Genomic DNA, 20,658 nt, shown 5'->3' with positions numbered 1-20,658 from the left:
AATAAAGATGGTTTCCAAGTACTTTAAGGTCTTATCATATTGCTACCCCCTTGATTATAGCAGGTAAGTGGCATCTCTTTAGAAAGAAGAACCCAGATATGACTTACTGAAATGCCCTAGGTTCTCAGTAAGAGAACTGGCAAACAAAAACCTGCTTTACTCTCTTGTATAAGCTGTGACTTCCTCTAGACTAGAAACTCTTGAAAAACTTAGACTCCAGAAAAGTGAATCTCAAAATTCACAGAATCTCAGAGTTCAAAAGAATGACTTAGAAGCCAACTTACTCAGCTGTAGCCTAAATAAAAATGCCCTTAATGACAAGTGATGCTAAGGTCTGGTCCTCTAACCCTGCCGTATACTTTATAAATGCCTATAAACATCAAATAGTATTGACTAAGTTTCTATTTTATATTGAGTAGGGATAGAGACTGGATTTGTGATTTCACTAATATAAGGAATTTCCACATGAGGAAATTCCCTCTTCTAATGTAGGTTGGTACTTTTCTCTACTACTATCATCTTCAAGGGTTGCCTAGAAGACTGACAGATTAAGTGAATGGGCCAGAGTCATGGAGCTTAGTCAGAGGCAAGATTTGAACCTTAGGTCTTCCTGCATCTGAAGTTGGTTGTCCATTCATGATGTCACACATGCTGTCCACCCAAAATTACAATAATTGTGCCCTTGTTTACATATGCTGGCAACAAACATTCCCCAATTTTTGTGAATACAGAACATAATTATCTATGGAACCATTAAACTGGTAAACCATTTAGCCATGAATGTTACTTGCTCTTAATTGGACTGGGTATCGAGTCAATAGCATAGACACTGGGCCCTACCCCAGAACTTACAACTGAAAAGAATGCCAATGAGGGGCCACAGCTAGGATGACATGAAGAGGGATTAATAATGTTTACATTAATTCTTGAATCAGGGAAGATGTGATTTAAACAATGTGGGGTAGTGAGAGGGGAAGAGGGTGGAATCATTGCCAATCCCTAAAAAGGCTCCTGACATCTAAAGGACAGCAGAGAAATGTCTCCCACGTGTGATTGAAGCTAAAGTGGAAATGAAGACTCCAGACCCAAGAATTGTGAAAACAGCCTCAAACCTGTTGGTCTAGAAGAGCTGCATTATTACAAGCTAGGATCAGGAAGGAGACAGTAGTTTGAATGGCCTTAAGTAAGCTTCCCAAATGAGTACATGAGCCATGTTTTAAATACATCTGGCATCGCTGAAAACCCTTCTAGTCTGCCAAGAACAGAAGTTGACATCAGTATTAGTGATTACTATGATTATCCACAGTAACATACTATGATTTCTTATATTTGGGGCAGAAACAGAGCAAAAGGAAAAAAGTGGGAAACAGAAGTCATCGGTTTCTAAGAGTCAAGGGACCATAATAGACCAAAGCAATTCCACTGTTGCTAAAAACAATCTCTGTCCCTTGTTCATAGTAAACTTGTCTGACAGTTTCCCAGTCTGGGAGCAAAGAGCTTGAATATAGCCAGACTTGTGAGCTATTTGTATGGAGCAGGTGCCCTCTGGGTACCCTTCCCCACCTCTTTTGAAGCATGCTCTATCACCAGTCCTGGAGACCACTTGGATGTTTGCATGATGGAGGGAGTAAACTCCAGACAATGCATGAAACATTGCTGTGTTGAGAACCCTCAATGGCTACTGAACCAGAGAGAGAACAGCCCCTCCACTGCCCACTTCCTTCTGACTTTAAAGCATGAATATGCCTTTCTGAGAAATCCAAAGGTAATAGGGTGTTCTTCTCTTCTTCCCACTTGGCAGGAAGCCACAAAGACAGTCTACAACTTTATTAGTGGAGCAGTAACTAGAGAACTCTGGATCTGGAGTCAGGATGACCCTAGCTCAAATCTGTCCTTAGATATTTACTAGATGTGTGACCCTGGGCAAGTTGTTTAACCTCTGCCTACTTCCGTTTCTTCATCTGTAAAATGAGAATAATACAGCATGGACTGCCAAGGGTTATCATGAGGATCGAATGAGATAATATTTATAAAGTGCTTTACAAACTTTAAAACACTGTGTAAATGTCATTGTCATCATCATCATCGTATGCTCATGCAGTTGTGTGCCCAGTTCATTGCTGAGGAAGCCTGACTTCTCGGTAAGGGAAGTAGGTGCCTTAATTCTCCCTTTCATTGGCTCAAATCACCTCAACTACTCTGTTTGATGTCTTAGTATTTTGGTACAATTGGGGGAGTAGTTTGGTTCTATATCAGAGGAAAGAAGACCTAAAAAGAGAAGTTCCATCCCAAACCCTAGCTTGCTTAAGCAGGATGGGCTGGTGCTTTCAGCCAGCTAGGAGAAAGGTCACCCCCATCCAAACTTCTGGATAGTTCAAAGTTGTACTCTACTTTGGAGCTGGTAGGAACAGAGAGAATATCAGATATACTCTTTGCCAACTAACTTGGAAAAGAAATAGGGAGATGCAGTATATCTAGATTCATGTCCTCTCTCTCTCTCTCTCTCTCTCTCTCTCTCTCTCTCTCTCTCTCTCTCTCTCTCTCTCTCTCTCAGATAGAAATATAATGGAAGGGACCTTAGAGAACATTTGATCCAACTTCTTCATTTGACAAATAATGAAACTGAGGCCCAGAGAGGAGTGACTTGCCCAAGTAACATGGGTAGTAGGTGTGATAGTCAGGATCATAAGTCAGATTTCTAAATAATAACAATAATAGCTAGCATTTACACTTACAGGGCCTCAGCGTGGCACCACAGTACATAGAGTGCCCAGCCTGCAGTCAGGAAGACATCTTCCTGAGTTCAAATCTGGCCTCAGATACGTACTAGCTGTATGACCCTGGGTAAGTCACTTAACTCGGCCTCAGTTTCCTCATCTGTAAAATGAGAAGGAAAAGGGAAACCACTCCAGTATTTTTGGTGAGAGAACCCCAAAGTGAAAGTGAGGCACAAAAAAATCAGACATGATTGAGAAGACTGAACAACAAAATATAGCAAATCCTCAAAGCACTTTGCAAATATTTCCTACTCCTCACAATGGCCTTAGAGGATAGAGGCTATTTTTATCTTCATCTTATGGCTGAAGAAACTGAGGCAGGCAGAGGTTAAGTAACTTTCAGAATCACAGAGCAAGTAAGTGTCTGAAGCTGGATTTAAACTTAAAGCTTCCTGATTCCCGGTACAGTGCTCTCCCCATTGCACCAGCTAGCTGAAGTCTTTCCACACAGATCTCTTTCCACTGCACCATGTGTACTACCAAGTTATAATTTTTGAAATGTTACTAAAAATTAGAAAATGATACAGAGTAGTAATCAGAGTAGTTCACATCTTATGTGTATATGTGAAAAACAGAGAGAAGACTGCTTGTCTTTGTGTAGCACTTTTACGGTTACAAAATACTCTTGTTAAAAGAATCCTGTGATTTAGAAATTACAATTATCATCTCACTATATAGATGAAAAAACTGAAGCTTACAGTAGTTAAGAACAAGGCAATATGTTTGCTGTCCAAAAGCATATAGTGGTATGAAGATGGGGAGCACTAATTTTTGTTAAATGGCCTTGAATTATATAAATAGACCTAAGTTTAATGAGAGGTAGGAGGGAAGCATTTTTTAAAAACCTATACCTTCTGCCTTAGTTAACAACTCTTAGGCAGAAGGTCAAAGGTTAGGCAAACTGGGTTAAGTGACTTGCCCAAGGGTCATACAGCTAGGAGGTATCTGAGATCAAATTTGAACCCACATTTTTCCAAATTCAGACCTGGTGCTCCCTTCACTGGGTCACCTAATTGACCCAGAAGGGATTTTCTAAATGATTGCCAAGCTTATTCTTCCAGCTCAAAATTTCTATGGTTCATGAATGGGGGAGGACAAGGGCAAAGTATTCAGATAGGGAGAAAAGGAAAAAATAGTGTCTCTCCATTAGTTCAAAGATGTCAGATGTATCCTGGTATGACTTTACATATGGTGTCATTTTAAAAAAGCACTAAAATTCCAGTAAGAAAGTGAAAAAAGTTCAATGCATTTTTTAAACTCTTCACTTCTGGGATAGAGCATTGGACCTGGAATCAGGAAGATTTGAATTCAAACCTGGGCACAGACACTTCCTAGCTATATGACCTTGGGCAAATCAGTTATCCCTGTTGGCTTTAGTTTCTTCATCTGTAAAATGAGCTGGAGAAGAAAATTACAAACCACTCTATAGTCTCTGCCAAGAAAACCCTAAATGGGGTCTTGAAGAGTCAGACACGACTGAAATGATTGAATAACTTCAAAACATGACTTTAGTTCCCCTTTGCTTCATGTGTTATAGTAGTTATAGCCCCACTACTTGGGTTGCTTTCTGACAGCTGACTATCCCTTGTGCCCTGGAACTTTTTCTCCCCATTTTCTTCAAGAACAAATTTGCATAATATCTGGACAGGAGAAAAGAGAAACAAACAACTGGATGTAGTCATTGACTTAATCAGTGAAGGTAAATAGTTCTGCAGCAAAAAAAACAAAAAAAAAACAAAAAAAAACAAAAAAACAGCACCAGCAAATAAATAAAAGCTGAAGGCAATGAGAAGAACCAATTTCTATCAACTAATGCTGCAGTCTACAACACAAGGAGAACATATCCTTCTAATGATTTTTAGAAGCAAATTCCCTAGTCATGCTTTATTACTATAATGACAATAGAATACTCAATAGAGAATGGGACATCATATTTATTCTCCCAGTATGCTATCAGTTATAATCCAAACTACTTAAAGGGGGATTAATGATGGCTTTAATTTTTAAGCAATTTTGAACACTCAATGTAAGGCTGATATCCAAATTGCAGACAATCACAATCCTGCTCCCTGCAGAAGAACTGATAAGAAAGACTGTGCTGATTGACATGTTAGCAGTGTTCTAATGTTTGCATATATTTCACTTGTATCCTCAAAAGATCTGCGAGTGCCAGTTAGCTGGAATAATAATTCAGATGTGACTAGTGCTGCAAATGTACCAGTACACAACAGATATTTATTAAAATGACTTGGGGCAGCTACGTGGCTCAGGGGATAGAAAGCCAGACCTGCAGATGGGAGATCAAATCTGGCCTTGGATACTTCCTAGATGTGTGACCCTGGGCAAGTCACTCAACCCCAATTGCCTAGCCCTTGTTCTTTGGCTTTAGAATAGATACTTAATACTGATTGTAAATCAAAAAGTAAGAAAAAAAGAAGGAAGAAAGGAAAAAAGGAAGGAAGGAAGGAAGGAAGGAAGAAAAAAATGACTTGCCTAATCACCTAAGGCTGGATTTGAACACAGATTTTCCTAGTTCCAGGTCTATCCATTGTGCCATCTAGTTGTTTCACTGACTCTCACTGAAATGTACCAAACCATAGGTATTTATGATAATATAGCCAGTTACGCTATAATACTTGTTTTGAAAATGCACATTTATTTTGTATCCAACAATTTGAGTATATTTCCTCATATGATGGATTTTTATAATGATAATATTGCCACAAGAAAGCAGGCTAACTAACACCTACTCATTGTAAGGAAATATGAATAGTGAGATGGTCATGCCACCTTTGGCTCAAAGGACATGTCTTCTGACCTACTTCTGGATACTATTACATTAATACCTAAGGGTCAAAGGCCGGGTCATTCAACAAGAAATACAAAACAAGTCATGGAGGCATCAGCCAAAAGTTTATCAATGCCATTCGTGTTATTTGATACCTGCATACAGGTATATACTCCTAGCACCTGCCTTTCTGACCTCCTGGACCATGGACCCTGTGTTTCTGCTTGGTCCTAAGATATCTGCTATTTGAGCTTCTGGTCCTAATTCCTTTTAGTCTTCCCCATCTTATTTCTGTCCCAGTTCTTTTTTGAAGAGACTAAGAGCTTTATTCATATAGAAAATATAAACAAAAGTCTTCCAATTGAATGAAGCCAAAACCACAAATAATTGCTAAAAAACACTAAAGAAACAAAGGAAGCAAAGAAGACATTTAATAGCTTCAATAGCCTGAGAAAGATTCCCTTTGGATATGGCCTATGAAGTAGGCATTTTGGGTCACAGTAGGAACATACCTTGGGGAGAAGGTTCATTCAATAACTCAACAACATTGTGGTTCATGGTGAAGTCAGAGAAACAACATACAGTGAAATGGAAGGGGCAAATAGGTACCACAAAGGTAGAACACTGGGCCTGAGTCAGGAAGATCTGAGTTCAAATTTGGCTTTGGGCACTTACCAGCTATGTGACCCTGAACAAGTTACTCTACCCTGTTTGCCCATCTATAAAATGAGCTGGAGAAAGAAATGGCAAACCACTCTACTATCTTTGCTAAGAAAACCCCAAATGGGATCCCAAAGCATCAGACACAACTGAAATGACTGAACAACAAGAGGTGGTAGGTTGAAACCTCTGGGGATAGTGAACTGTCTTCCTTCAAACTTGAAAGCACTGGTTTTCCCTTCAGAAATCCCTATCCTGACTAGTAGAAGTTTGGTGTGCTTTTTATGAGTGACCACCTCCAGCTAAAGAAAACAGAAACAATGAACCATGAGAAGGAGTTACTAGGACTGGAGCTGGAATGGAAGCAAAGCTTTTGTTCCAGAATACTATTTGTCCTGTTGATACCCTAGCTGCATCCATGGCACTCAGTCCATCCAGGCACTTAGGTCTAGCTATGATTTTTTTTTTGGTAGAAATTCTACACAACAATTTGAACTGGACAACTCTACCAAAAGCCAGGTGGGTAAATGGGGAGGGGGGACAGAGTGTTGAGAAACAGAATTCCTTTAAAAATAATAATTTCTATGCTCACTTTGGCAGCACATATACTAAAATTGAAATGATACAGAGAAGATTAACATGGCCCCTGCACAAGGATGACACACAAATTCATGAAGCATTCCATAATTTTAAAAAAGATGGAAAAGAGAAAGACAAAACAAAACAAAAAACCCCCCACTTTTTAAGAGACTCAGAAAGTTAAAATGATATGTATCCCTATAAGAAAAGAGGTCATTGGTAACTCTTAAAATTTGTTATTATCAACTGGGCAACTAGAAGAATTACAGTTAGAGGGAACAGTGACAAACTGTATAGGATGAAATGACAAGACATAAATATGTATATAGATATATGTATGCACAAATACATATACATGTATATATATATGTATACAACTAGAGCTAAAAAAAGAGGTTAATACTAAAAGAAATGGGAAAAGAAACAAAAGGGGGTAAATTTATATGTCACAAAGAAGCTCATGGCAGGAGGGGAAGAACATCAATACACTGGAAGGGTAAAGAGGTTGGAGATAGGAAATACTCAACACTACTATGCATTGAAATTAACTCAAAGAGGGAAAATCAATCAAATACATTGGGGCAGAGAATTGATTTGTGCCCTATAGGGAAGTAGAAGGGTAACAAAAGGACTGGTGGGGAAGGAAACAGTAAAAAGGAGGGTGGGGGGTAGTTTTAGAAAGACTCCAAGGCAAATAAAGGAGGGAATAAGAAAGGAGGGGGGAAGAAAGGGAAGTAAAATAAGGGTGGGAACTAAGGGGATTGACTAAAAACAAACATTGGTGTAGAAGGAAATAGTGAAAAAAGAAAAAACAGGACCAGGAATAGAAATCAAAATGCTGGAAAATACACAGCTAGTAATCATAACTCTGAATGTGAATGGAATGAACTCACCCATAAAATGCAAGCAAATAGCAGAGTGGATTAGAACCCCAAACCCTACCATATGCTGTCTACAAGAAATACACATGAGGAAGATAGATATGCATAGGGTGAAAGTAAGAGGATGGAGTCAAATCTATTGGGCATCAACTGATTAAAAGAAGGCAGGAGTTGCAATAATGATATCTGACAAAGCCAAAGTAAAAATAAATCTAGTTAAAAGAGATAAGGAAGGTAATTACATCTTGATAAAAGTCAGTATAGACAATGACGAAATATCAGTACTCAACAGGTATGCACCAAATGGCATAGCACCTAGATTTCTAAAGGAGAAACTAGTGGAGCTCAAGGATGAAATAGATAGAAAAACTATACTAGTGGGAGATCTGAACCTTTCTCTATCTAAACTAGATAAATCAAACCAAAAAATAAATAAGAAAGAGGTAAGAGAAGTGAATGAAATCTTAGCAAAATTAGAGTTAGTAGATATGTGGAGAAAAATAAACAGGGACAATAAGGAATACACCTTCTTTTCAGCAGCACATTGTGCATTCACAAAGATTGACCATGTATTAGGGCATAAAATCATTACAAATAAGAGCAAAAGAGCAAAAATAATAAATGCAACCTTCTCAGATCACAATGCAATGAAAATAATAATTAGTAAGAGCACATGGAGAGGCAAATAAATAATTAATTGGAAATTAAACAATATGATTCTCCAAAACTGGTTAAAGAACAAATCATAGAAACAATTAATAACTTCATTGAAGAAAATGACAATGATGAGACATCCTTTCAAAACCTATGGGATGCAGCCAAAGCAGTACTGGGGGGAAATTTATATCCTTGAGTTCATATATCAACAAAATAGGGAGGGCAGAGGCAATTAATTGGGCATGCAAATTAAAAAACTAGAAAGTGAACAAATTAAAAATCCTCAGATGAAGACTAAATTAGAGATCCTCAAAATCAAAGGAGAAATTAATAAAATTGAAAGTCAAAGAACTACTTATTTAATAAATAAGACTAGAAGCTGGTACTTTGAAAAAACAAATAAAATAGACAAAGTACTGGTCAATCTAATTAAAAAAAGGAAAGAATAAAACCAAATGGACAGTATCCAAGATGAAAAGGGAGACCTCACCTCTAATGAAGAGGAAAATAAGGCAATCATTAAAAACCATTATGCCCAATTATATGGCAACAAATAAGACAATCTAGGTGATATAGATGAATATTTACACAAATATAAATTGCCTAGACTAACAGAGGAAGAAATAAATTACCTAAACAACACTATATCAGAAGAAGAAATTGAAAAAGACATCAAAGAACTCCCTAAGAAAAATCCCCAGGTCCTGATGGATTCACCAGTGAATTCTATCAAACATTCAAAGAACAACTAATCCCAATATTATACAAACTATTTGACAGAATAAGCCAAGAAGGAGTTCTACCAAATTAATTTTAGGACACAAACATGGTACTGATTCCAAAGCCAGGCAGGCCAAAAACAGAAAGAAAACTATAGACCAATCTCCTTAATGAATATAGATGCAAAAATCATAAATAGAATACTAGCAAAAAGCCTCCAGCAAGTCATCACAAGGGTTAATCATTATGACCAGGTAGGACTCATACCAAGAATGCAAGTAGGCTTCAATATTAGGAAAACCATTCATATAATTGACCATGTTAACAAGAAAACCAACAAAAATCACATGATTATCTCAATAGATGGAGAAAAAGCCTTTAATAAAATACAACACCCATTCCTATTGAAAACACTAGAAAGTATAGGAATAGAAGGGCCTTTCCTAAAAATAATAAACAGTATATATCTAAAACCATCAGCTAACATCTTCTGCAATGGGGATAAACTAGAAGTCCTCCCAATAAAATCAGGAGTGAAACAAGGATGCCCATTATCACCTCTATTATTTGACATTGTACTAGAAACACTAGCCCTTAGAGAAGAAAAAAATGGATGAGCCAATATAATAAAAATGACCATCCTACCCAAACTTATTTAGTGTCATACCCATTGAACTTCCAAATAATTTCTTTACTGAATTAGAAAAAACCATAACAAAGTTCATTTGGAAGAACAAAGGATCAAGGATATTCAGGGAAATAATGAAAAAAAATACAAAGGATGGGGGCCTTGCAGTCCCAGATCTCAGACTATACTATAAAGCAGCGGTCATCAAAACAATTTGGTACTGGCTGAGAGACAGAAAGGAGGATCAGTGGAATAGACTTGGGGTGAGTGACCTCAGCAAGACAGTATATGACAAACCCAAAGATTCCAGCTTTTGGGACAAAAATCCACTATTTCATAAAAACTGCTGGGAAAATTGGCAATCAACTGCATGACTGTCCACAAATAGCCAATTCAGAAAGAACATAAGCACTGACAATTATAACATAACAGGTTTCCTTTATTATGATGTTATTTAGTACTCTCCCAGAATTCAGGTAGATGATGATGATGATGATAGAGAGGCAGAACCAAGAGAACATTGTACACAGAGACTGATACACTGTGGTACAATCGAATGTAATGGACTTCTCCATTAGTGGCAATGCAGTGATCCTGAACAACTAGGAGGAATCTATGAGAAAAACCACTATCCACATTGAGAGGAAACACTATGGAAGTAAAAACCCGGAAGAAAAACAACTGCTTGAATACATGGATTGAAGGGATGCAGTTGGGGATGTAGACTAAATGAACATCCTAGTGCAAACATCAACAACATGGAAATAGGCTCTGATCAAGGACACAAGTAATACCCAATGAAATTGCATGTTGGCTGTGGGAAGGGTTGGAGGTGGGGAGGGAGGGAAATGATGTGATTATTATAACCAAGGAATAATGTTCTAAATTGACTAAATAAACTAATTCAAATGGAAAAAAATAAAAATAATCATTTCTTAAATGTATACTGTGTAATTGGAAATCTTGTGCCTTTGAACTACATTTCCCAGGAGTCCACTGACTTCTTGACATTACTTGCTGATGTAGACAGGAGATAAATAGGGTGGTCTTCCACAGCTAGTTCTCTTTACTTCTTTGGTCAGGACATTAGTGGAGTGGGCTGTTTAAATAGCCATGGGCACGTGGTTTTATTTTGTTATTTTTTTTACTTGTTATTTTTATTTTTGTTTTGTTGTTTCTATAGATTATTAACAAATCTTATAAAATATAATGTTGAACTTATATATTAATTTACATTTTTACAATATCTAAACATAGGATTTAATCCTGATATAATGGATTCGGCAGCTAGGATTATACTGTCTGAGGGAGATTTCTCCTTTAAATATATAGCAGGGATGGATCAAATTAAAGGCAGCAGTATGGATGTCTGTTTTCTATTTGAGTGCAATACTTGCCTTACAATATTAAAATGTCATCAGTCCTAATTTATAGGCCAAGTAAAAATCCTAGTCAACAGTTTAATGGCAAAGCAATGCATATAACAAATGCATGGAAATCCAAAGTTTAAAGGTTCAGCTAAGAGAAATCCTTCTGGGAATATTTAGAATAAGTGGACTGAAGATAAGGGGAAAGTGAGTGTTGATGTTGTAGAGCCAAATTTTAAAAAAACTGACTCTAAATTCATCATCATATGCAAAGTGATTTAAATAAAATTATAGAAGACAAAAACGTTATTTGGGGGAAGTGGGGTGGAAAGAAGGTGGTTCTTTAATATTACAACACAAAGGATACCCAAACCATTTTTTGTTAAAAATAGTAACTTACTTAAAACGAGAAATTCTATATAGTACATGTTATCATGAGTATGTATCCAGGGATAAAAATTATTAAGAAATATAAGGAAATGTTTTGACCTTGATTATACTTGGATTATATGCAATGTGCTAGAAGGTAAACACTGTGTGTGTATGTATATATCTATGTAGATATATAAACACACAAAACCAAAACCGTCCTACTGAGCTGTGTCTATTTTATGGGAAAAAATAGTCAATAGCTGATGCCTAGATAATTCTCCATTTGAGGGGAGGAATACACATATCCTGTGATGCTAAATTTAGCCAGATTTTTTTTAAACATTACTTTATTTGGTCATTTCCAAACATTATTCATTGGAAACAAAGATCATTTTCTTCCCCCTCCCTTCCCCCCACCTCTCCCATAGCCGATGCATGCTTCCACTGGGTGTCACATGTATTCTTGATTCGAACCCATTTCCATGTTGGTATTTGCATTAGAGTGTTCATTTAGAGTCTCTCCTCAGTCATATCCCCTCCACCCCTATAGTCAAGCAGTTGCTTTTCCTCAATGTTTTTACTCCCACAGTTTATCCTCTGCTTGTGGATAGTGTTTTTTAGATCCTTGCAGATTGTTCAGGGACATTGCACTGACCCTAATGGAGAAGTCCATTACCTTCGATTGTACCACAGTGTGTCAGTCACTGTGTACAATGTTTTTCTGGTTCTGCTCCTTTCGCTCTGCATCACTTCCTGGAGATTGTTCCAGTCTCCATGGAATTCCTCCACTTTATTATTCCTTTTAGCACAATAATTTTCCATCACCAACATATACCACAATTTGTTCAGCCATTCCCCAATTGAAGGGCATCCCCTCGTTTTCCAATTTTTGGCCACCACAAAGAGTGCAGCTATGAATATTCTTGTACAAGTCTTTTTCCTTATTATCTCTTTGGGGTAAAAACCCAGCAGTGCTATGGCTGGATCAAAGGGCAGACAGCCTTTTATCGCCCTTTGGGCATAATTCCAAATTGCCTTCCAGAATGGTTGGATCAATTCACATCCCCACCAGCAGTGAATTAATGTCCCTACTTTGCCACATCCCCTCCAGCATTCACCACTTTCCTTTGCTGTCATGTTAGCCAATCTGCAAGGTGTGAGGTGATACCTCAGAGTTGTTTTGATTTGCATCTCTCTGATTATAAGAGATGTAGAGCACTTTTTCATGTGTTTATTAATAGTTTTGATTTCTTTGGCTGAAAACTGCTTGTTCATGTCCCTTGCCCATTTTTCAATTGGGGAATGGCTTTATTTTATGTACAATTGATTTAGCTCTTTGTAAATTTGAGTAATTAGACCTTTATCAGAGGTTTTTATGAAGATTGCTTCCCAATTTGTTGCTTCCCTTCTGATTTTAGTTATATTGGTTTTGTTTGTACAGAAACTTTTTAATTTGATGTATTCAAAATTATTTATTTTGCATTTGGTGACTCTTTCTAAGTCTTGCTTGGTTTTAAAATCTATATACATGTATACTATTCTGAGTTTGCCTAATTTTCTTATAGTTTCCTGCTTTATGTTCAAGTCATTCACCCATTTTGAATTTATCTTGGTGTAGGGTGTGAGGTGTTGATCCAAACCCAATCTTTCCCACACTGTCCTCCAATTTTCCCAGCAGTTTTTATGAAATAGTGGACTTTTGTCCCCAAAGCTGGGATCTTTGGGTTTGTCATATACTGTCTTGCTGAGGTCACTCACCCCAAGTCTATTCCACTGATCCTCCTTTCTGTCTCTCAGCCAGTACCAAATTGTTTTGATGACCGCTGCTTTATAGTATAGTCTGAGATCTGGGACTGCAAGGCCCCCATCCTTTGTATTTTTTTCATTATTTCCCTGAATATCCTTGATCCTTTGTTCTTCCAAATGAACTTTGTTATGGTTTTTTCTAATTCAGCAAAGAAATTATTTGGAAGTTCAATGGGTATGACACTAAATAAATAAATAAGTTTGGGTAGGATGGTCATTTTTATTATATTGGCTCGTCCTATCCATGAACAGTTAATGTTTTTCCAATTGTTCAAGTCTAGTTTTAGTTGTGTGTAGAGTGTTATGTAGTTGTGTTCATATAGTTCCTGTGTTTGTCTCGGGAGATAGATTCCTAACTATTTTATTTTATCTAAAGTGATTTTCAATGGGATTTCTCTTTCTAGTTCTTGCTGCTGTGCTGTGTTGGAAATATATAGAAATGCTGATGACTTATGTGGGTTTATTTTGTATCCTGCAACTTTGCTAAAGTTGTTGATTGTTTCGATTAGCTTTTTGCTTGAATCTCTAGGATTCTTTAAGTAGACCATCATGTCATCTGTAAAGAGCAATAACTTAGTCTCCTCCTTGCCTATTTTAATGCCTTCAATTTCTTTTTCTTCTCTAATTGCTACTGCTAGTGTTTCTAGTACAATGTCAAATAATAGAGGTGATAATGGGCATCCTTGTTTCACTCCTGATCTTATTGGGAATGCATCTAGTTTATCCCCATTGCAGATGATATTAGTTGATGGTTTTAGATATATACTGTTTATCATTTTTAGGAACGACCCTTCTATTCCTATGCTTTCTAGTGTTTTTTAATAGGAATGGGTGTTGTATTTTATCAAAGGCCTTTTCTGCGTCTATTGAAATAATCATGTGATTTTTGTTGGTTTGCTTGTTGATGTGGTCAATTATGTGGATGGTTTTCCTAATATTGAACCAGCCCTGCATCCCTGGTATAAATCCTACTTGACCATGATGAATGACTCTTCTGATCACTTGCTGGAGTCTTTTTGCTAGTATCCTATTTAAGATTTTTGTGTCTATATTCATTAGGGAGATTGGTCTATAATTTTCTTTCTCTGTTTTTGGCCTTCCTGGTTTTGGAATCAGTACCATGTTTGTGTCATAAAAGGAATTTGGTAGAACTCCCTCTTTGCTTATTATGTCAAATAGTTTGTATAATATTGGGGTTAGTTGTTCTTTGAATGTTTGATAGAATTCACTGGTGAATCCATCAGGCCCTGGGGATTTTTTCTTAGGAAGTTCTTTGATGGCCTGTTGGATGTTTGTGATATCAGATTATTTAGGAAATCTATTTCTTCTTCTGTTAATCTAGGCAATTTATATTTTTGTAAATATTCATCCATATCACCTAGGTTGGTATATTTATTGCCATATAGTTGGGCAAAGTAGTTTTTAATGATTGCCTTAATTTCCTCTTCATTGGAGGTGAGGTCCCCTTTTTCATCCTTGATGCTGTTAATTTGCCTTTCTTCTTTCCTTTTTTAAATTAGATTGACCAATACTTTGTCTGTTTTTTTCAAAGTACCAGCTTCTCATCTTGTTTATTAGTTGATTGGTTCTATCACTTTGGATTTTATTAATTTCTCCCTTAATTTTTAGGATCTCTAGTTTGGTTTTCTTCTGGGGGGTTTTAATTTGTTCATTCTCAAGTTTTTTGATTTGCATTTCCAATTCATTGATCTCTGTCCTCCTTAATTTGTTAATATATGCACTCATAGATATGAATTTTCCTCTAAGCACTACCTTAGCTGCATCCCATAAGGTTTGAAAGGATGTCTCACCATTATCAGTTTCCTCAATGAAATTATTGTTTCTATAATTTCTTCTCTAACTAATTTTGGTGTATCATATTATTTAATTTCCAATTAATTTTTGATTTGCCTCTCCATGTACCCTTACTGATCAATATTTTTATTGCTTTATGATATGAAAAGGTTGCATTTATTATTTCTGCTTTTCTGAATTTGAGTGTCATGTTTCTGTGACCTAGTGTATGATCTATTTTTGTGAATGTGCCATGTGGTGTTGAGAAGAAGGTGTATTCCTTTTTGTCCCTATTTATTTTTCTCCATATGTCTATTAACTCTAATTTTTCTAAGATTTCATTCACCTCTTTTTTGTTTATTTTTTGGTTTGATTTATCTAAATTTGATAGTGGTTGGTTCAAGTCTCCCACTAATACGGTTTTACTGTCTATTTCCTCCTTCAATTCTCCTAGTTTCTCCATTAGAAATTTGGATGCTATACCATTTGGTGCATACATGTTGATTAGTGACATTTCCTCATTATCTATACTCCCTTTTAACAGAATGCATTTACCTTCCCTATCCCTTTTGATCAGGTCTATTTTTGCTTTAGATTTGTCAGATATCATGATTGCAACTCCTGCCTTCTTTCTATCAGTTAAGGCCCAAAAGGTCTAACTCCATCCTTTAATTCTAACCTTATGAATATCAACCTGCCTCATATGTGTTTCTTGAAGACAACATATGGTAGGGTTTTGAGTTCTAATCCAATCTGCTATTTGTCTATGTTTTATGGGTGAGTTCATCCCATTCACGTTCAAAGTTATGATTGTCACTTGTGGATTCCCTGGCATTTTGATATCTTCCCCTAGTTCTGACCTTTCTTCATTAGCTGTATCCTTTTGAACCAGTGATTTACTTTAGGTCAGTCCCCCTAGTCCCCTCCCTTGATATGCTTTCCTTTCTAACCCCTCCCTTTTTATGTTCCCTTCCCCTACCCCCTCTCCCTCCCTTTTTATACTTCCTCCCCCTTCCCCCTCCTTAATTTCCTTTCTTTCTTACCCTGTTGGATAAGATAGAATTCAGGATCCCACTGGATCTAGATGTTCTTCCCTCTCAGTGTTGATTTCACTTAGAGTAAGGTTTAAGTAATTCCACTTCACACTCTCTTCCTCTCCTTCTCATATGAGAGATCTTCCCCTCACCTTCCCATGTGTATCTTTGTATGGGAAAGATTATTCTATTTAGTTCCCCCCCCCATTTCTTGAGGTAAATCTTAGTATTATTGATGATTCCCCCCTCCATTTTCTTTCTTGTCCCCCCCTTTCACCAAATCTTCTTGATGACCCTATCTTTCCCTATGCATGATTCTTCTTACTACTCTTATGATGGATACCATTTTTGAGAGTTACACAAAACATTTCCCCCACATATATGTATATATATATATAATTTGATGTAAATGTAGTCCTTATAGAAGAGAGTATGACTTAAAGAAAAAGATAAGATTTATCTCCTTTTCCCTTTCTTTCATATTTACTTTTTCATGTTTCTCTTGCTTTCTGTGATTGGATATAAAAATTTCCACTAAGTTCTGGTTTTTTCTTAGCAAATGCTTGGAAATCTTCTATTTTGTTGAATGCCCATACTTTCCCCTGGAAGTATATAGTCAGTTTTGCTGGGTAGTTGATTCTTGGTTGGAGACCCAGCTCTCTTGCATTTCTAAATATCTTGTCCCATGCTTTGCGGTCTCTTAGTGTGTTAGCCACTAAGTCATGTGTGATCCTTATGGGAGCCCACCTATATCTGAAGCTCCTCTTCTTGGCTTCTTGTAGGATTTTCTCCTTTTCTTGGAAGCTCTTGAATTTGGTGATTACATTTCTGGGGGTTGTCTTTAGGGATTTAGTATAGAGGGTGTTCTATGAACCCTTTCTATTTCTATTTTTCCCCCTTGCTCCAGAACATGTGGGCAATTTTCTTCTATAATCTCCTGTATTATAGCCTCGAGGTTTTTGTTTATCTCTGGTTTTTCGGGGAGACCAATAATTCTGAGGTTTTCTCTTCTTCCTCTGTTTTCCAAGTCTGTTACCTTTTCATTGAGATATTTTATGTTTTCTTCTAATTCATTAATTTTTTGGCTTTGCTTTATTAATTCTTGCTGTTTTGTGATCTCACTTTCTTCCAGTTGCTTATTTCTGGTCTTTAGGGACTAGATTTGTTTTTCAGCTTGTTCTACTCTTTTGTTAGAGACTTCCAGCTCTTTCTCCAATTGTGAAGTCTTGTCTATCAGACTGCTGATCTCTTTCTCCCATTTTTCTTTCCAGAAGGTTTCCATCTTTTGGATAAGCTCCAATTTGAGTTCTTCCAGAGCTTGTGGATAATTTCCATTTTGGGAGGCATGTTTTGATTTTGTTTGTATTTCATCCTCTTTCTCTTCTTTTCCTTGGGTAATCCCACCATAAATGTTTTCAATAGTTACTTTTTTCCCTTTCTTCTTGGAGGCTTGATTTTGGGCCATGTGAGCCATTCCTTTGGTGGTTTTTATTCCCCTTTCCTTTTTGGTCTGGGGTCTGGGTGATATGGGCGGGTTTTCTGTGAATTTAGATTGCCTCAGACTAGTTCTTCCCAGCCTCCGAGGTTTCTTAGAATGCCAGCCCCATGCTCAGCTCAGCCCAGGTGCTCAGCGCAGGATTCTCCCATGAAACTGCCCTGAGAGGTCGTTTCCTACCAGTCTTTAGATCCCAAGGACCCTGGTGTGCCCCCCAGACAGAGACACTCCTCACTCACTCATCGTCTTAGTGAGCGCTCTGATACCTTACTCGTTTGGTGGGGGAGGTGGGGGGGGGAAGGGTGGCTCAGTTCACATTTTTGTGCAAGCTTTTCTTCCTTCTTATAGTGTGGAAATATTCAAACCCCATGTACCTTCGTTTCTGTGGGGTACTGGAGAGTCCCTCCATTCTTCCAAAAGTGATTTTTATGCTCTCTTAAGGTAGTCTATTTCGCTTGGTGAACGGGAGAGGAAGTGATTCATGTCTAGATTGTAGCCATGTTTACCAAGAAGTCCAATTTAGCCAGATTTTAAAAAATTAATTTGTTATAAGCTCTCCTTAAAGATTTCCAATCCAAACTTAAAAATTACAACCACTTTTGTAAATAGTATGTGTCTCTGTGTATGCATGTGTGTGTATATATAAATATACATATATATATGTATTTATGTGTGTGTATAATAAATATTTGAATTATCTCATAATCTATTTGTTAGGTATATCTATAAGTATGCATACGCTAGAATTTAGGTTGTGCTGTCACTTCTCTTTACAATTATTACTCTTTGCCTATGTTTTTTGTCTCATCAAAAGAAACCTTTCTTGGGCTAAAGTGGAAGTCTAAGAAAACTTTATTTGACTCTTTCAGAGATAGGAGAGAGAGACATATCAATACCTTTCAAATGTATTATAATCATGATGCTGATGATTATGGCACCTTACATACATTTTGGTGGGCGTTTTTGAATTTTCAAAACTTTCTCAAAAAGGTTGTTTCATTGGGGGGAAAAACCATACCCTGTGAATTGTGTTTTACTGTTTGTAACTGCCATTTGGGGTTTTCTTGGCAGAGATACTGAAGTGGTTTGGCATTTCCTTCTCCAGCTCCTCTCATAGATGAGAACACTGAGGTCAAAAGAGTTAATGGACTTGCTAAGAGTCACATAGCTAGTAAGTATCAGAGGCTGCATTTAAACTTAGGCAAATGAGCCTTTCTGACTTCAAGTCTAGCATTCCATCCACTATGCCACCTATCCACCTATATCAATGGATAGGCCTTTGTAATCGAAAACAATTGTGTTGATCTACTATCAGGACACCGATTATTTGATTCAAATTGGTCCTTCCATGTTGATTTGTTTTGATTATGATGAATGGCTCATATTTGCAAGATTTTGGAAATACAGAATGCATACAATGGAAAGTATCCTAGAGATCATTTAGTCCAAGCTTCTTGTTGACAAATGAGCTCCTGAACTCAGGAAGGATAAGGGATTTGCCCAGTTTCAGTCACTTGTGGCAAAGCCTATTCTAGACCCTGACCCCTAACTCCTAATTCATTGCCCTTTCTAGCATACCACACTATCTCTTGGTGTGGTGATCCAAGACAGGAGTTTGATGGTATGAAATGGAGAAAAAATAGCAGATATGGGACAGTGCTTCTCTCTGCTTAGCCCAGTCTCATATCTGCAGCTATAAGCTCCCACTTCTAGAAAGTGAATACTATCACAACCACAGAAACTCCAGTGAAACCCTTCGCCTCAAGGATCCAGATGATAACTTCATCTTGTATTATTTTTTTTCTTTTCCTCTCTTCTTCTTCATTTAAAGACACTGAAGTGGTTTGCCATTTCTTATTCCAGCTCATTTTACAAACAAGGAAACTGAGGCAGAGTTAAGTGATTTGCCCAGGGTCACCAAATCTGGGGACAGATTTGAACTCAGGATGACAACTCTTCTTGACTCTAAGCCCAACACTTTTAAGTCATGCCATCTAGCTGCCCTATTAAAATACTATTATTGTTATCATTATTCCTGTTTCTCACTATAACTATTCTGAGACAAATTCAATTCATACTTCCCCTTTGGAGAGTTTAACTGTGGGGCAGTGGATTGTGATAGAAAGAGGGGGCCTAACTTCAAGTTAGAGAGATCAAGGTTCAAATCCTGCCTCTGACACTTACTAGTTATGTGACCAGTGAGAATTTACTTAGCCTTTTGACTTTTTTTCCTCATCTAAAAAATCAAGAGATTGGGTTAGATGGCTCTTTCCAGTTCTAAATGTATGATTTTTATGATGATCAAAGTGATTATGACTGGTCGAGTTTAATTAATCAATAAATATTTGGATTGTCTAGTGTCGATCAATAGCAAGTAAAAATTTTAATAAGAGAATTTAATGGCATAAGAAACAGATATATGTACTAGAAACATATTCATGGAAGCACAAGATAGAATGCTATAATGAAAAGAGCCTTATCCTGAGAGGCAGCAGATGTGGTCTCTAGTCCTTACTCTGCCACTAATCAGCTGCATGACCTTTGCCAAGTCATCTCTCTTCCTCCATCTATTTTTCTGTCTGTAAAATGATGAGGGAGTGAACTAGATAATCTCTAAGGTTGTACTCTCTAGATTTAAACTTCTATCATGATTCCTTCCTCGCCTTAACCCATCCCATAAATTAGGGTTCCATAACTTTGAGGAGAGAGAGGGTTTTGCTTTCTCTTTTATTACATGTCCAGCACTAGTTAGGAGTCTGAGGAAAGTGAATAAAAGAATATAATTGCCCTGACAGAATGTATAACCCAATCAGGAATGGAACACATGAAACAATTGGAGGGCAGTTAGTTGCTAAACTGTGTGGAACTGACCAGAAGTTCATTAAGTATGAGAGATTAGTGCTGGCTGACATAGCCAAGCAAGGCTTTTAATTTTTCTATTATTTATTTATTTATTTTTGGTTAAAAACCATTACCTTCCATCTTGGAGTCAATACTGTGTATTGGCTCCAAGGCAGAAGAGTGGTAAGGGCTAGGCAATGGGGGTCAAGTGACTTGCCCAGGGTCACACAGCTGGGAAGTGCCTAAGGCTACATTTGAA

General features: G+C 37.2%; 1 protein-coding gene and 1 non-coding gene across 2 annotated transcripts in view; one reads left to right on the top strand and one right to left on the bottom strand.

The window, feature by feature from the left end:
- CAMK1D (calcium/calmodulin dependent protein kinase ID) overlaps positions 1–20,658 on the bottom strand; it is a 512,505-nt gene that overhangs the window by 118,965 nt on the left and 372,882 nt on the right. The gene's annotated exons all lie outside the window — the stretch shown is intronic.
- On the top strand, positions 6,810–6,916 carry LOC130454851 (U6 spliceosomal RNA). Its single transcript, XR_008912640.1, has one exon. It is a non-coding gene; the product is annotated as a U6 spliceosomal RNA (small nuclear RNA).

This window comes from Monodelphis domestica, chromosome 5 (genome assembly GCF_027887165.1).
Source record: "Monodelphis domestica isolate mMonDom1 chromosome 5, mMonDom1.pri, whole genome shotgun sequence".
NCBI classification, from domain to species: domain Eukaryota; kingdom Metazoa; phylum Chordata; class Mammalia; order Didelphimorphia; family Didelphidae; genus Monodelphis; species Monodelphis domestica.
The sequence above is the reverse complement of the archived record's forward strand: the minus strand, read 5'-3'. Positions and strand labels throughout refer to the sequence as shown.